At 40.7% G+C, this 15781-nt stretch overlaps 1 protein-coding gene across 1 annotated transcript in view; it reads right to left on the bottom strand.

Annotated features, from left to right (window-relative positions):
- LOC133416950 (1-phosphatidylinositol 4,5-bisphosphate phosphodiesterase beta-4-like) overlaps positions 1 to 14221 on the bottom strand; it is a 50162-nt gene extending 35941 nt beyond the window's left edge. Inside the window, exons 1-3 of the mRNA XM_061704332.1 lie at positions 14066 to 14221; positions 11026 to 11075; positions 1979 to 2047 (exon numbers count right to left, since the gene is read on the bottom strand). The gene's annotated coding sequence lies outside the window, so the exon portion shown is untranslated. The remainder of the gene's footprint in view (positions 1 to 1978; positions 2048 to 11025; positions 11076 to 14065) is intronic.
- Positions 14222 to 15781: the final 1560 nt, after the last annotated feature.

Genomic DNA, 15781 nt, shown 5'->3' with positions numbered 1-15781 from the left:
CAAGGTCCAGGGGTTACATGCTTCCCCAGAATGCGAGCTTTCCACTGGGCACAACCTACTGCGAGGGGTCCTCTGGCAAACTGGAGGGACCGACTGAAGCTGTGATTAAGCTATACCTGGAAAGTCTACTATTATTTTGGCACCTCGATCTATAAGGACACGACTTGGGGGAGCGGAAGGTTGCGTGAGGGCACAAGGGAGCGACTCCCAGTGGACCAAGCAGCTGATAGCTGCTTAGATAGCGAAGGATGTGGGAAATAAATACATGGCAATAAAACATAACAGTCCTACATAACAGTACTGAAGATCGACACATGCATCAGAAGCACTCGTCCGTGTGAGTGTGTATGACAACTTTCTAAAATACATCCTAGAAACTTTTAGTAACATAGATAATGGTAACTATGAAACAATAACAATTACAAATCTGGCAGACAGCATTTCTATTTAGAAATGTGACTTTCCAATCGGGTTGTGACTTTATGTGCGTACTTTTTTTCTAAACAACCTTTGTTCAGATGACAATCAAACGTCAATATGAAACGCACCAAATAATAGAAACAATTTACAATAAAGGTCTAATGGTGCTGACGCAAATCACAACAGCAGCAATAAGAACGTTGCTCCTTGGCGGAGGTAATGACACAAGAGTGGCGATTGAATTCTCCCACCCACACCGGCAATATAAATAAAGGAAGATGTTCGGCTTGAAAGAGAATATTCATCATATAAATACTCTCTTGTAACAAGTGTTTCCCAGGCAGACACCGAAAGGAGCAGGAGGAGGAAAACCTGCCTGACAAACAAACACTCCACAGATGTTGCTCATCTCTGACACAACTGGTCGCCATAGTAACCCAGCGGGGCCAGTCACGGTCTTCAGCGTGCCTGCTTGCAGCGGCGACATCATGCAGATGCACGTGAACACACACACATAAACGCGCAAGAGACTCAATAACAAGTACACAGACAAACATTCCATCCTGTGATCTGGAGCCCAGTGTGTATTTATACTGACGGGGATGGAGGGAACTCACAAGGCCACCCGGCCCAAACGCTCCCTTGGGCCTTGACACACATTGCTTGACCCATCATTAGACACACACTTAGTTGTTTCCATCCCCACCCATGCAGTAAACACATCTCTTGTATGTGCTGCAGAATGATGCCCATTACTTATGTGAACGACTTAGATACTGTAGTGTTGCTACTATTGTGGGATGCGGGTGTCTGAACTTTGTTCGCAACATTGTGTAGCCACCACACCTCTACTGGAACACTAATTGTCCTTTAAAGATGACTTCTCCAGTCATCAACCATTTACCACCTGGTGTACATTGAGTGCCCCACTTGTGTCGCAAAACGTGGTTCTACTGGATCGTTGTTATTGACATTCTCTCCACATAATGCAATATCATTGTTAATACTTGCAGGGAACTAGTTAACAACCGAGAACACACAATTTGAGTCCTCAATTCTGTCACTAAATATGGCTCCTGGCGAAAGATGTCGTCTTTGTTTTACAACATTCTAGGGGTTAAAAAGACGAGTCAACGCCTCGACTTTACCGCGGTGCAATGACGGTTATAGCGTGAGGTCGATGAAGGGACAATCACGTGCGGCAACACAGCAGGCTCCTTGAAATCAACATGTGGTGGCTCTGCGCAGCAATCTAGCAGCGGTGCCTCAAGCGTGTGGCAATATTTGACCGAAAATGAGAGCGGTAGCACGGTCACTTGCAAAATATGCAAGTCTATCCTCAAATACAAGGAAGCGCGTGAAATGAAAAAATGTGGGCAAAAAGTTCAATAGGCGATTGACTGTAGTTGAATTACATGCAGATTTAGTGCTAATACTGCCTAGGGACTGCTGGTACTGGCGTAACCACTGTTAGTTATCGCGATTAAAAAGTGACCAAACGTTTTTTTAAAGCATTCAATTGGACTCACTGAATGTGGGCGATTCCAAGCGCACTTACCGAGTGGGGTGGGTCAGCAAAATGAGGGAAGGGGTCGGGGGAAACAGCAAAGGACAGCACTAGGCCCCTCTGAAAGCAGAAAAAGAAAAAAAGGGGGTCATGGAGACAGCGAGAAGAAAATTAAATCTTACTTGAGTGTAATCACGCTGCTGACCTTATTATTCATTCTCATTGTGTACACTTACAGTAATAACACAGGTCCCTAGAGGGAGTTGCATGGGCGCACACACACACGCACACACACAACACGCACACTGAAGTACATTGGTGAAAGTTACCGTGAGTTACTCTGCTTTAGTCTCCATTGCTATATTACTAAATAATTAACAGTTACATGTAAATGCATTTAAAGAAGAAGAAATCTTCAATACTCTTGGTGTCCATTATGAAGAGGAGATAAAGTGCTAAATAATTCTTCGGCTTTTCCCAAGCGGGACAGGAAGTGCTTGTGGTTGTGCGGTTGCTTGGTACAAAGATAAACTGATAAGTGCAGGCAGCGCAGGGCACATCTCCAGAAGTAAAAGACTGTGTTTCGGGAATATCCCCGTTTATAAAGGAGGTTATTTACGGAATGTCCTGTCTTTCCCACGTTTCAATTGTCCAGCAACATCCAGTAGGTTGTATGCATAATACCTTATTTGCTCATATACATTGTGGTCAAATGCATTTAAATTAAATGTAAACAAATTAAAAAATAAAAATACAGTACTATTTGTTGTTTTCAATCATAAAAAAATACTCGTTGTCTTTTTACATTTCATGTACATACTAGGGCTGGGCGAATAATCAAGCTCAAAAACTCAAAAACGATTAGTGTGCCATGGCGCAGGTTGTGTACCCAAGTTCTTCCATTTTATTGTTTAATGACACACCACTTGGCATTTACTGTAAAACTAAAAGCACATCAACAAAAAAATACACACAATGTATATTTCAATGCAAAACACACTACGTTTCGGAAAGATCATCGAGCTTGCTTGATGTTAACACTAAATGGAAAACCCTGTTGATGAGCTAGCTAAAATTAGCAATTGACATCAAGGGAGAGATTTACCTTCAAATAACAAAAATTCACACACAAACGCCATACTGATACATACAGACAAGTAACATAACAATACTCATGGGCATATAGGCTATTCTTTGTAATCTGTGAAAAACTAATTAAATTAATAAAGATCTATCGCAACTTTCTTCTACTATTTTCTTAGCTTAATGTAGGCGTGTAGCTCCATGCATGAACCGCACAACATTGGCACCAACTTCCAGTACACTCTCCAGATAGATAAACGTTTTGGTTTTTTTTTATTTGTTGGACTATTATTTCAAAATAGTACAAGGCGTAACGATTCGATTCTGATTTGGAAGTCAATCGTTACTGTCAATACAAAAATCAAATGGGAATTTAGAGTGCGAGTTCGTAGTGTAGGTACTGTACACTCACATCCACACACAATACTCACAACATTCTCAGTTTCTATGTGAATCGGCCTCAAGGACAATGGAGCCTCTATGGCGGGGATAAATGCTCTACACATCGAGTGGCAATCTTTGTCGAGGGCTCTCCAGCGAGATCATATAGATCCATTCTGCGTGAGAATGTACTGTATATGCAGTGTGTTCACTTTATTTGGAGAGGACGCAACGTGTGCAATTATCATTAAGGCAGCGGACTACGTGAGGATAGGCAGAGCTAGCAGCGTCACTTAACCAATCACAATCCCGAAGGAGATTAAAACAACAGACACACACACGTATGCATTCAGGCACACACATCATCTTCCACAGGTATCAAGAGATGGGACACAGCGAGGGAAGTGACATTCTCTCCACGTTACCTGGAATAGGTTCTGCTAAATATAATATAGCCTCAGGCACACTAACTGCAATGTTTATACGCAATCAAATAACACGCCATAGAGCGAAGACCTCCGCCAAGGCAGAGTAATCGCCAACAAAGTTGCTTAATTGAAAAACCCTCACATACCGGGGGATACAGTTCCACTCCAGTACTGCTTTAACAGCTAAATCGAGTTTCATTCACTTCTGCTTCGTGTTGGGGCTTATTCAGGCAAATTCCCAAGTAGGAGTTTGTCAAAGTACTGTATGAACACGGGAATCCATGCAAAATGGCCGCTTCAACCCAAAATGACCAACTTCCAGTTCCATTCCAGCCATGGGTCCTTTTTTGTGCATCCTGTTTTGATTAACTTGTCCAGCCAATTTTGTGTTGATCAGTTAAAATTGGCATCGGGGGCTAATTTTCCATTTAATTTTTTCTATTTTTCAGCCCAAGAATAATAAGCGCAGCGCTTTCAGTGACAACACCTCCTCAAAGTCTTTACTCTATGCACATTTTTTACACAATTGTGCAAGTGAACAAACAAACAACCAAACCAACAGATATTGTGGTTTCTCCTCTGTTTTACCACTTTCATCCTTCGGGAAACTCTTTGGGGTCCAGTGAAGCCAAAGAAACAAGGAATGACATCAAGGGTCACAAATAATCCACTTTGTGGTCTGAATCGCAAACATTTCCAGCTACAATCGCTTAAGTTTCATTCTGTAATGTTCTGAGTGGAACAACAATCAACATGTTTGGTAAGCAGCATCAAACTACATTATGTCCTCTCTTCAGGAACCCTGGATCAATCCCTGGTCTCCGCGGGACTCTTGGCTGCCCCGAACACCTCATGGGGGTATTTCTGGCCCCTTAAGTCAGCCATCGTCCTCTTTAATATGGCTCCTCCGAGACATAAAAAACACATCGGCACTCTCAAAAGCAAATCTCAGTGTTTTTGTCAGACAGCTGCATCCCCCGGGCTGGCGCGAGGGTTTTTGCCAGATTGGAAAGAGTAGGCTGCGGAATGGAGGGGACAGTTTATTCTAGTGATAAATCAATTAACCAGAAGAGCACTCTGACCTCTTGAAAGGACAATGAAACACTTTCTGCTCAAGAGGTTTAATGGGCAAAAGCTCTTTGGGGTCCAAATAGAAACGTTTTCCACTGAGATCTGTTAGACCTATAGTAAACTTTTGTTTGAATCCAAACTGTCACAATCGTAAAACCTTGATTAACTGTACACGCGACGGTTTTAGTAACATGTTCAATTCTCGTGACTGTCATACAAGGGTAAACGCAAGTAAACCAGTCTAATGTGAATATGGAACCAACAACAAAATATCTTTAAACACTCTCTTCACTAAAACGATCAAGACAAACATACAGTAAATACTCCACCCTTTTGAAGTTTTGAAGCGTACAATGGGTAGCTAGAAAAGTCTACATCTACATCTCTAGTGACGGCGCTAACAAGACTCAAATGCTCAACAGAATCCAAATCGAATCAGGTGCTTCGTCCGGGAATGGGTACAAAAGACATGAAGTCGAAATCTATCAAAATAGAAGGCGCTTAACACACTGAAACTGAAAAATGGGATTCCGTTCTACTTCGTGGTAACTTGACGGTTGATGTTCTTCTGCGCTAACCACCATTGTTACCTTCCAGAATAAGTGTAACAAAAAATAAAATAGAGCGGAGGGGTACACCCTGAACTTGTCGCTAGCCAATCACAGGGCAGATACAGACAAACAAGGATTCACACCCAGATTCACACCGACACCGGACAATTTATAATCTTTAATGAAACTAACGTATATTTTTGGAATGTAGGCGGAAGCTGCAAAGACCCAAACTCAGGACAGAAAGGCCAGAGCCTAGATTCGAGGCCAGAACCTCAGAACGATGCGCTAAGCACTAGTCCACTGTGTGGCCCCCTTCACAAAATCCAAGTAGTTAATCCTTTCATACTGGCAGAAATGACTCTTTGTGACTATACTCTCCTTGCAAAGCTCGAAGCAATAGAAATGAGAAAATATGATAAGATTACTAAGAAAAGGGGGTCTAGTTATATGGTAAGGTTGTAGGCAAACCCAACAAGAAGCAGATGAATCAGCCTCCACCAAAGGATGGTCTTAAACGGAATGAAAGAATAATTATATCCGGCACATACAGTGCAGACTGTGTTATATTTCTGTTCTTTCACTTTAGTGAGTCAGCAAGCGAACAGAGATAACATCACTTCGTGCACCGTGAAAAGAATGACGGAGTTCCCGTGTTAAAGACAAAATGAAGTCTGTGTGGCACGGAACACGTTCTTGCTCGGGCAGCAAAGTGCTGCATAATTAGTGATTAAAGCAGTGATGTGGGCCGCAGTTTTACGTACGACTAATGGCCGGATGGATGAGTCAGTATTAAATAGAAATGTGGTGAATGGGCCTCCAAAAGTCTCAACAGTCATGGAAAAATCTTAAGTCTCAAAACTATACAAAAACTGTCAAGGGTTTGCGAACTTGGCCATATTGTACAGAGAAGCCGGAATGACATTTGTCGCTACGTTATGTTGCAAGAGGTTAGTAGTGGTTAAACTTGTTTTTTTAACCTTTTTCTGACAGTTAATGTTAAAATGTCATTTAAAAACTGCCTGCCTGGCTCATAAAGGTGTTGAAGGTTTGTCCCAGGAACGGATTATTTCTATTATTTCCTCCAGGGAATTTAATATCATAAATTCATAACGGTAGTTAACTCTAAGACTGATATTGCAGTCAATAATGTTAAAATACGGCCATGTATTTGTCCATGTGGTTAAAAATAATTGTTAAAAGTGATGGTTTGATCCGGGAACAGATTATTTCTACAGTATTTCTATTATTTCCTATGGGATTTCTTTATTTTTTTCAAATCCAAACAAAGTAGTCCTAGAACAGATGGTGTTCCGTTGTATATATCGTTAAATAAACACTTACGCTTTACTTTCATTGTAATAAGAAAAAAAAACGTGTTCCGTTTTTGTAAAGTTAGCTTGGCCAATAAAGTAGTTTCAAACAATCATTTCTAGTTCTATAAAAGAAGGATCATTCACAAGACTACAGTCGCTGTGCAATGATGCGCTTTTGATTGCAGTACTTTCCCAAATGTTCACACTTTGTTATGACAGCCTCCTAATAATGGATTTATACGCCGGGCCCAGATGTTTGTTTAAATGACAGCGGCGAGAAGTAGCTGCTGACGAATATCTGGCGCTGGCTGCGGAAATCCATTGCTCCTCTTTATAATCCTCAAATGCGGTCCTCGTTTTTTTTTTTTTTATGAGCAATAAAGTTCAAAGGACGGCGTCGAAAATGTAGGCCATAAATTTGGCTCAATGCTTTACGCTGGTTAAAGAGCGAGACCAGCGGCTTTAGAGGATGCCAGTCAATTGGCACAAATGCGCCATGCTCTCTACATATCGGTGGCTAAATGTTACATAATTGCTCGGACTTATTATGTTGTAACGTTGGGCTCGCTGCACACACAAAAGATGAGGGAGTAACATTCCTGCCGCTTGTCAAGTCATCTGCGAGTCATGTGTCCGAGCGGCTAACTTCCAGGCCAATGTATCCAAATCAATTTGACGCCCAGACAGCACTCGAGTGAGCCGTGAAGTAACCCTTGCAACAATGACAGATGCTCGTTAAATTCATTGAATAGAGTTTAGACAATCGCCAAGGCCAAAGAAATAGTACGCCTTTGGACATATCCACCACCATTTCCATATACATATATTACAGTATGTCAATAAGATTCATGTATTATTTGCTGGGAAATTTAAAAAAAAAATCTTAATAAGCGGAAATTCCAACATTATTATTATTTTTTTAATTAATATATACACACATTATTATAGATCTACAGTATTTTATATACATACTAGAGCTACGAGCGAATAAGAATTCATTCGGATTCATTCACGAGTCCGCTTGAAAAACCAAATCCCGAATCATAACATTCGCATTTGAATCACAGAATAACATGGAGTACTATGTACTTTACGTTGGCAAGAGGCGCAGTGCCGCGAAGCCATATTTACTTCCTGTTTACGTCCTCCGCCAAGTCCTGGTGTAGCTTATCATGAATCACGAATATACGTAACCGTCTCCCCGAGACGATAATCTCCGTGGAACGAGGCATCCGATGTTACTGCACTGAGACCGACGCAAAACAGAACACGGCCGCGAGGCGGAGAGGGATTCTGGTTAAGGTAAGCCTTTTTAAAAATAAAAATAAGTGATTCTTACAAGAAGCGGTTGTCAAAACGCGAAAGCCAAAATGCGTAAGCGACAGCGAATTCTCTTTCTGGTACTGTGACAAAATCTGCAACCCCCAAAACTGTTTAGTTTTAGTCATAATCAAATTGGATTTTTTTTTTTGTTGGACAATGACATGTATTTATTTCCTAATAGTACAAGGAGTAATGATTCGATTGTGTCGCTCGTCATTAGTTACTGTCAATGCGAATAGCGAATGGGGATTTAAAGGTCTTTTAAAGTATAACACATACACACATTATTATATTTTTAATCATGTCATTTTTTGATTAGGTGAAAGTATCATGTTGCATTCTGAGTAGGGCTGCAACTAACGATTATTTTAATACTTGATTAATCTGTCGATATTTCATTTTTTTATGATTGAATCAGATAAAAAAGAAATTGGGGTGAGGGGGGGGGGGGGGTTGGGTTCCATCCCTTTATTAAAAAAGAGCACATTATTTAAAATCCTGAAAATGCCCAACATAAATTATGATTCAGTTACTGGTTTGGTCCGTAACATATGAGAAAAATAATTGTAAAGTAAGTAAAAGCAGATGTTTGTAAATGTTTTATTTTGATTAAACATATAATCAGTCTGCTTTAAAGGAAGACTACAGAAATCTGAGAATATTTACTGTTGAGAAGCTGAAATTCAGAGGATTTGAATCATCTTAAGTTAAACAAGGCCTATAAACGATTAATCGAGGATCAAAATAGTTGTCGATTAATCTGATAATGGATTAGTTGTCGACAAGGAATAATTGTTCCACTTCTAAATCTGACTTTAATTATTTTCTAAATATATTTTTAAATAATACAAATATTTTGACATTTATAATTATAACATTTTTAACTTAGTTTTTAATAACGTCCACAAAAGAATATTGTTAAATTGTATTTTTATCCTATTGGATTTTAGGATTTTTGTGTAGCTTCTGAACATTTGGAGCAAATTTTAAAATTTCCAAAAATAATAATACTAGGGGGAAAAAAATCCTACATTTCTACATTCATTTATAGAAACATAATAATAATTTGCCCACTTGCTATTTTTTTTTGCTGATTTCCATTGGAGAGCCCTTAGCAGGCCGGCTGTGTGTAATAATAGCAATCCAGCAGAGGATGGGACGCCGTCGAGTATTCCGGCGTCCTGGAACGAAGGTCGGCAGTTTAATTGGAAGAGCAAATTTCGCTCACGTGTATCCCCACCGTGGACGGAGCCGTCGGGGGGAAGCCGGCGTGCGTGCCTGTGTGCATTGAACAGAACGCTCGTAGAAAAGGCTCATATCGCTTTCAATGGCTTTTGCAGCTGGAATACATACTGTACATACTGTAGAAGGGGTACAACCAAAAAGTCGCTGTCGGTAAGTACCTTGGGTTCACATTGGATTCAGTATTGAAACAAAAATGCAAGTTATAGCAGCATTTATAGAAGTACGGTATTTCTAGAATAGAGTGACTGTTACCGGACTTTTTAGTTAGCATAATAACGATAAACATTAACGTGAGATGCGGAGAGCGTGAGGCGCAAAACACCTGAACGCTAATCAGCCCCCGGTGGCCAACGGGTCTCGCGCTATGCATGATGACATCATTAATACGGATTACATAATAGGCAGAGAACCTCGTATGGAGAGCGATCGCTTCCCTGCCTCATTACGCCGTTTATCTGGGGAGCTTCGCAGCAGCGGCCTGTTTCGCCGTTGTCACGGTGCGGCACATGTACACCACACGGCTAATTTTGACGCCTTGCTCCGCCCACACACAATGACGGACACTCCAAATTCTGCAAATGTTCTGTTCAGTATCCATATGTGGTTTAAATTTGGTAGCAATCGGTCAAAATCTCCAGGAGGAATTTGTCGTTGATGGACCTCTGTAAATGGGTAAAAGGACCCTAAAAATGGACACTTCAAAGGAAAATGGCTACTTTCTGTGTGTTTTGGGCTTTGGCTTCCTGAGACTTTTTTTTGTGAATTTGCTCATGATAGACATGTCTACCAAATTTTATGGAGCTCAGGTAAACTGGCTTCAGGTACTGAATTGAAAACAACAACAACAAAAAACAACTACAAAACGTAACGTACACCAGGATGTCCTCATCATCAAGATTTGATGAGTTTCTTTTAAGTGCTTAAAAGAAACTCATCAAGTGGTGCCTTGAGATATGAGTTAATTTGTTCCGTGACCATGCTCGTAACTAAATATCGTATCTAAAATCATCTTTTCCCATTGAAATGAATACAAATGCAATTAATCTGTACCAGCCTTCCCCAGCCATGTGTCCGCCTAAGCCACCTGGGGGCAATTTCAGAAAGACAGAAGGATTTTCTGTTCATTGACACGTTACAATTCCCCGAGCTCATCAGTACAGCACTAATATTAGTCATGCATCGCAGAGGATAAAAAATATGACTATGAGTGCTGTTTCATTCTGTTTACGTGTTGCTACACCATTTGTGTTTAATCCGTTGCTTAAAAGGGTTATTGTGCCACAACAGACGCTTTTTCACGTTAGCATTAAGCTAGTAGACCGAAAGGCTAAGCTATGTGGTTGCTTTAGATACAAAATGTGTAATTCTCTTTGTTTTATGTTTAGTTTGGTAGTAAACTTCAACTGGGAGTGGCAATAAAAAAATCTGAGGCCTTTTTAATTTGAAGAATTGTTCACTATTTGACAAAGTGCTCCTTATAGTGAAGTCAGTCGAGTTGTGTTAATTGCCACAATACAGCGCAGCGCTCGCATCTTCAGTCTGCGCTCGCAAGTCAAAGCAGAAAAATCGTCAAGGCACCACTTTAAGGGTAATAAGCGATTTTTAAGAATAACAATGACGAGGCAATTTTATGCGCTGAGGCATAATAACACAAGAAGAAAAATCACCGGTCGTAAAAACAAAACAAAAAAACAACTCACCAGTTCTGCATCAATTACGTTCAGCGGGATCCACTCATGTCTCGGCCGGCCTGCAGAGACAAAAAAGGACATACGGTAAGAAGGGGAGAGAATTTCATCAATCATGCCGTCGGGATTTATTTGGCTGCTTTACAGTCGGAAGCTTGCCGGGAAGGGAAAACACCACACAAATCACAACATCTACCGAACACACCCCCGCCTCATCGGACAAAATCGGCGATAATGCAAGCTCGTCATGGGATGTGGATGTGAGGGGAATTTATAAGAGTGACTGGATGGAACTGGAAGTGACCGGGGAGAAAAAAAAAAGGAGGCACAGGAAAGAGGAGCGAGTGAGAAGAACTCCCCGCTAACAGACGCCGTGCCCTAATTAACGACAAAGTACTGCTCGTCTACGTGAATGAATAAACACCACACCTCGAATGGCGCTTCCTGAGACGGATTCCGCCATGTGTCGCAGTATGGCATCTGTAAAGCTGACAGGCTGGCACACCATTCTCAACTAGCTTGCTGTCTAAAGACGAGAAAACTAATTCAGCAGTTGAGCTACATTCACGACGATGTCCAAACGTGACGAGCGATGTCACGTCATCTTCGCTCTCTGCTCACCATGCATACCACCCACCCGCACTCTCCGTTTTATTAATTATCTTTGTTCCCAAAGTCTGCACTACTTTTGGTTCCTCTTCTTTTCAGTTTTCTGCCCCAAATGACTTGAACACTCTTCAACAAATACTAAAACGAACCTCGCTCATTCGGATATTATCGTTTCGAAAGTTAGTGAAGCTGACGTTTGGTGAAGTTAATGCAGTCAAACACCCTTGTGTCACGGTAGATGTCTGTACCACATAGATCCTGCAGAACAGATATGGCATCTGTAAAGCTGACGTTCACAGTGGTGTTTAAACAGAATGTGATGTGCATTATTCTACTCCGAAATCTTATAATTACTTTAACACTGACCCGAATAGGGAAAGGGTGTAATAATGCTTTTCTGTCTATTAATTGTTGAATAGTTTGCCATTTTGAGGCAGTGGAATTAAAATGGCAGCACGCGACAACAACATGGTGTCATCTTAGGGAAGGTGATTCGACGTGAAAAAAAGGGAAAGTTTCTGGAAAGCGTTACACGTGCAGTTGGAGCTGTTTATAAAACAAATAAAGCCGACATCTTGCCTGCGGGTTATTACATTGAACAAATAAGGAGAGTGCGTGTGATCAAACACTGCGCAACAGACATGTTGCCATTGACGTTTGCTACTGCTAACTTACTGCAATACAGAAGAAAAATACAATTTACGAGAAAAAAAGTGGTTCATGCCGTAAATGGGGGAAATGTACTAAAGTACACACGTGATTTTAACGCAGGTACACGACTATCAGATTATGTCATTAAGAGTTCGTTCTCATGATATTACGACTTTAATCTCGAAAAAAAGCATTTATCCTTGTAACATCAGCTTTGCCACATTAATATGCGTCTTATCATAATTTTACAACTTTATTCTTGTAAAATTAGAAGTGTGTTGACGTAAAATTTAACTTTTATACTTGTAATATTTTAACTTTTTTGCCTAAAAAATATTTTTTTTACTTTGTAATATTTTATGACAATTATTACTTTTTTCTGACAAGGTTACAACTTAACTCTCGTAAGAGAATGAGATTAGAATTTTAGAATTTAATTTTCTGACAATATTGTAACATTCCGCCCTAAAAAGTAAAATGTATTCCTAACATTATGACTTTAGCCTGCATTTCTTTTCTTTGTCTGGGCATATTACAACTTTATTCTTGCAATATTTTAGCATTTTGTCCAGAGAAAGACTGCTTTATTGACGTTTGCTGCTTTATTGCTATCACATTAGAAATACATTCTCCTTATATTGTTTTGTTTTCTTCGGAACATTATGACTGACATAATCTTCCAATTTCGTGGAAGAAAATAATCATTTCATTCTTTTAAAATGTCAATATTATTTTCTGCCACTATTACATCTTTGTTCTCATAATATTACAATTTTACATAGTGGCAATATTATGACTTTGTTATTGTAATACTACAATACTATTTTTAGACAATATTACAACTTTGTTCTCATATTTCAACATTCCGTCCCAAAAAATAGGACCTCTTTCCCTTAACATTACAACTTTATTCGAGGAATATTTTAAATGTATCCCTATTATATATAAATTTAGTTTCAGGGAATATGACAACTTTATACTTGTAATATTACAATTTTTTCCCCTGGCAATATTACAACTTTATCCTTGTGATATTTCAACGGCCTATCCCGAAAAATATGTTTATAGTCCCTTAATTTACTCTTCCACTATTTTCCTTCATTTGCATCTGCAGTTTAAGGCAAATAACACCAGGCTGCAAGGATTCAAACTACACAAATATATGCATATGAAAACATATTCAGAACATATTGACTCCACGATGCTGGAGGAGAGACCTTGAGCAATGACACCTTGCATGCAGCACTAATATTTGGGATAAACACACACATATTGCACTTCCAGTACATAACCTGCTAAAAACACACACACACTCCAGTAGCCTTTGCACGGCGGGCACTGGCTTTGTCATTGCCCGGCTGCATTCTGCCTCTGTCCCGCTACACAGCTAGCTGGTGCCTACCCCCACCCACCCACCGTGGAAACAACAATAGTCTCTTCTTTTTTTTTTTTTTTTTTTTTTTTTTGGCATTTCAAGCCCAACACACACAGAAACACATAAAAACACATTTATCATGTTTTTACCTGCTAACGTTTCAAGCACGCTAGCGAGTTAGCCACGACAGCTAACAACTGTTTCCAGCTGTGCGTGGAATAAATGTGATGAGAGCTATCCTAATGGGATTTTTTTTTTCCTTCTTCTTAAAAACGGGAAAAAAACTGAGACGCAAGATTAAAAGACGCGTTTTTAACCGGTGTGAGTGTAGCTAGCTTTTAACGTGATTTGGTAGGCTTTTTTTTTTTTTTTTTTTTTTTTTTTAAATCCGCGAAGAATAGGATGGGTGCTGAGTACCGAGAGGAGTCCAGCAAGCATTCCGGTGCGGCTCGTTCCCTTCCCGGCTGCCTCCTCTTGGTCTCCCTGCTAGTGGTGCTGGTGGTCCCGGTGCTCGCGTAGCCCTCCAGTGGAGACTGAGCGGCGGCCGTCCGACCAACAAGCTTCTCTTCTTTTTGTTATGTTTGTGTGTGAGAGAGAGAGAGAGATAGAGATACAGATACAGACAGAGAGAGAGAGAGAGAGAGAGAGAGAGACAGAGAGAGAGAGACAGAGAGAGAGAGAGAGACAGAGAGAGAGAGAGAGACAGAGAGTGAGAGTGAGAGAGAGAGAGAGAGAGAGAGAGAGAGAGAGAGAGAGAGAGAGAGTGAGTCATCCAGCCCAAGCACATCCAGCTCCTCCCTGCTCGTGTAGCACAACAGCTGACTAGTGGAGCCGCTGCTGTGTCTTCACGGCGGCAAACACAAAAGCCCCCCTCCCCCCTCACACATGCAACAAAATGAATAACCAATTAGTAACCGATACGCATTGGAGAAAATGGTGGTGCACTGATCATTTAAGCTAGAAAAGAAAAAAAACAATATTATGTACCCAGCGCAGGTATGTCTTAAACCCGGTGTCAGCAAGTTTGGTTGCGGTTATGTTCCCGGGGGCTGCTTTGTTACATCCGGCACTGGAGTCTCAAGTAGCTGCAGGGTCCAATGTAAGTTCCATTGCATTCCGGAGCGAAACAAAAAGAAGCTTGGTCTTAGTTATGTTTTTGGGTTACTTTACTACTTGCGGCACAGGGTGTTTTGAGATGGAGCAGGGTACAATGAAATTTCAAGACTATCGAGACACGTTCCAAAGTAAAATGCACTGCTTGGTGTCAGAAAGCTTGGTTTGCTTCCAGCACGGAGTGTCTTGAGTCAGTGCAGGGTACAGTGAAATCTCGAGAATATCCAGGCCTTCTGGAGCAGAAATGTGATGCTTAGTGTCAGAAAGCTTGGGTCTTAGTTAAGTTCTTGAGCTAATTTGCTGCATCCGGCACAGGGTGTATTGAGGCGCTGTGGGATAATATGAAATCTCAAGACTTATCAAGACATTCTGAGCCAAAATTTGCCGACCAGTGTCAGAAAGCTTGGTTTTGGTTATGTTCTGCGTTTTTTTTTTTTGCATCCAGCACAATATGTTTTGAGTCGGTGCAGGATGCAATTAAATCTGACCAAGATCTACAGATTCTGGGGGGAAATGTGCCACCCAATGCCAGAAAGACAGGTTTCAGATATGTTCTGGGACTGCTTTGTTTAATCCGGCACAGGAAGTCTACAGTCTGTACAGGGTACAAAAGAAATTTCCAAGGCATTCTGGAGTGAAATTTGCTGCCCTGTGTTTCAGTTATGTTTCCAGGGTTGCTTTGTTGCATCCGACACAAAGTGACAGCATGAATCACGATTTGGCAACAGCAATGTTACAGATTGGAGCACACACAAATAAAGATCCAAACAAACTTAACGATTTAACGGAAACTATCAATTGTATCAATTCATATCAACAGGTGGTATTAATGGGGCTCAGTCATAACTGCCCCACAAGCCAATGAAAAAGCAGGATAATGCAGGCCACGCCCATCACGACGGCTGTTTAAATGACACGGAAAAGGTTGCGTATACGCACAAAGACATTTTGAAGCTGCTTGCGAGCTCGAAAATTAAACGGGCATCGTGTCTCTTAACCAAAAGAATTGTAAGGAAGTGT

The sequence above is a fragment of the Phycodurus eques genome, chromosome 18 (genome assembly GCF_024500275.1).
Source record: "Phycodurus eques isolate BA_2022a chromosome 18, UOR_Pequ_1.1, whole genome shotgun sequence".
In the NCBI taxonomy this organism is placed as follows: Eukaryota; Metazoa; Chordata; class Actinopteri; order Syngnathiformes; family Syngnathidae; genus Phycodurus; species Phycodurus eques.
This window is presented reverse-complemented; position numbering and strand designations above follow the sequence as displayed.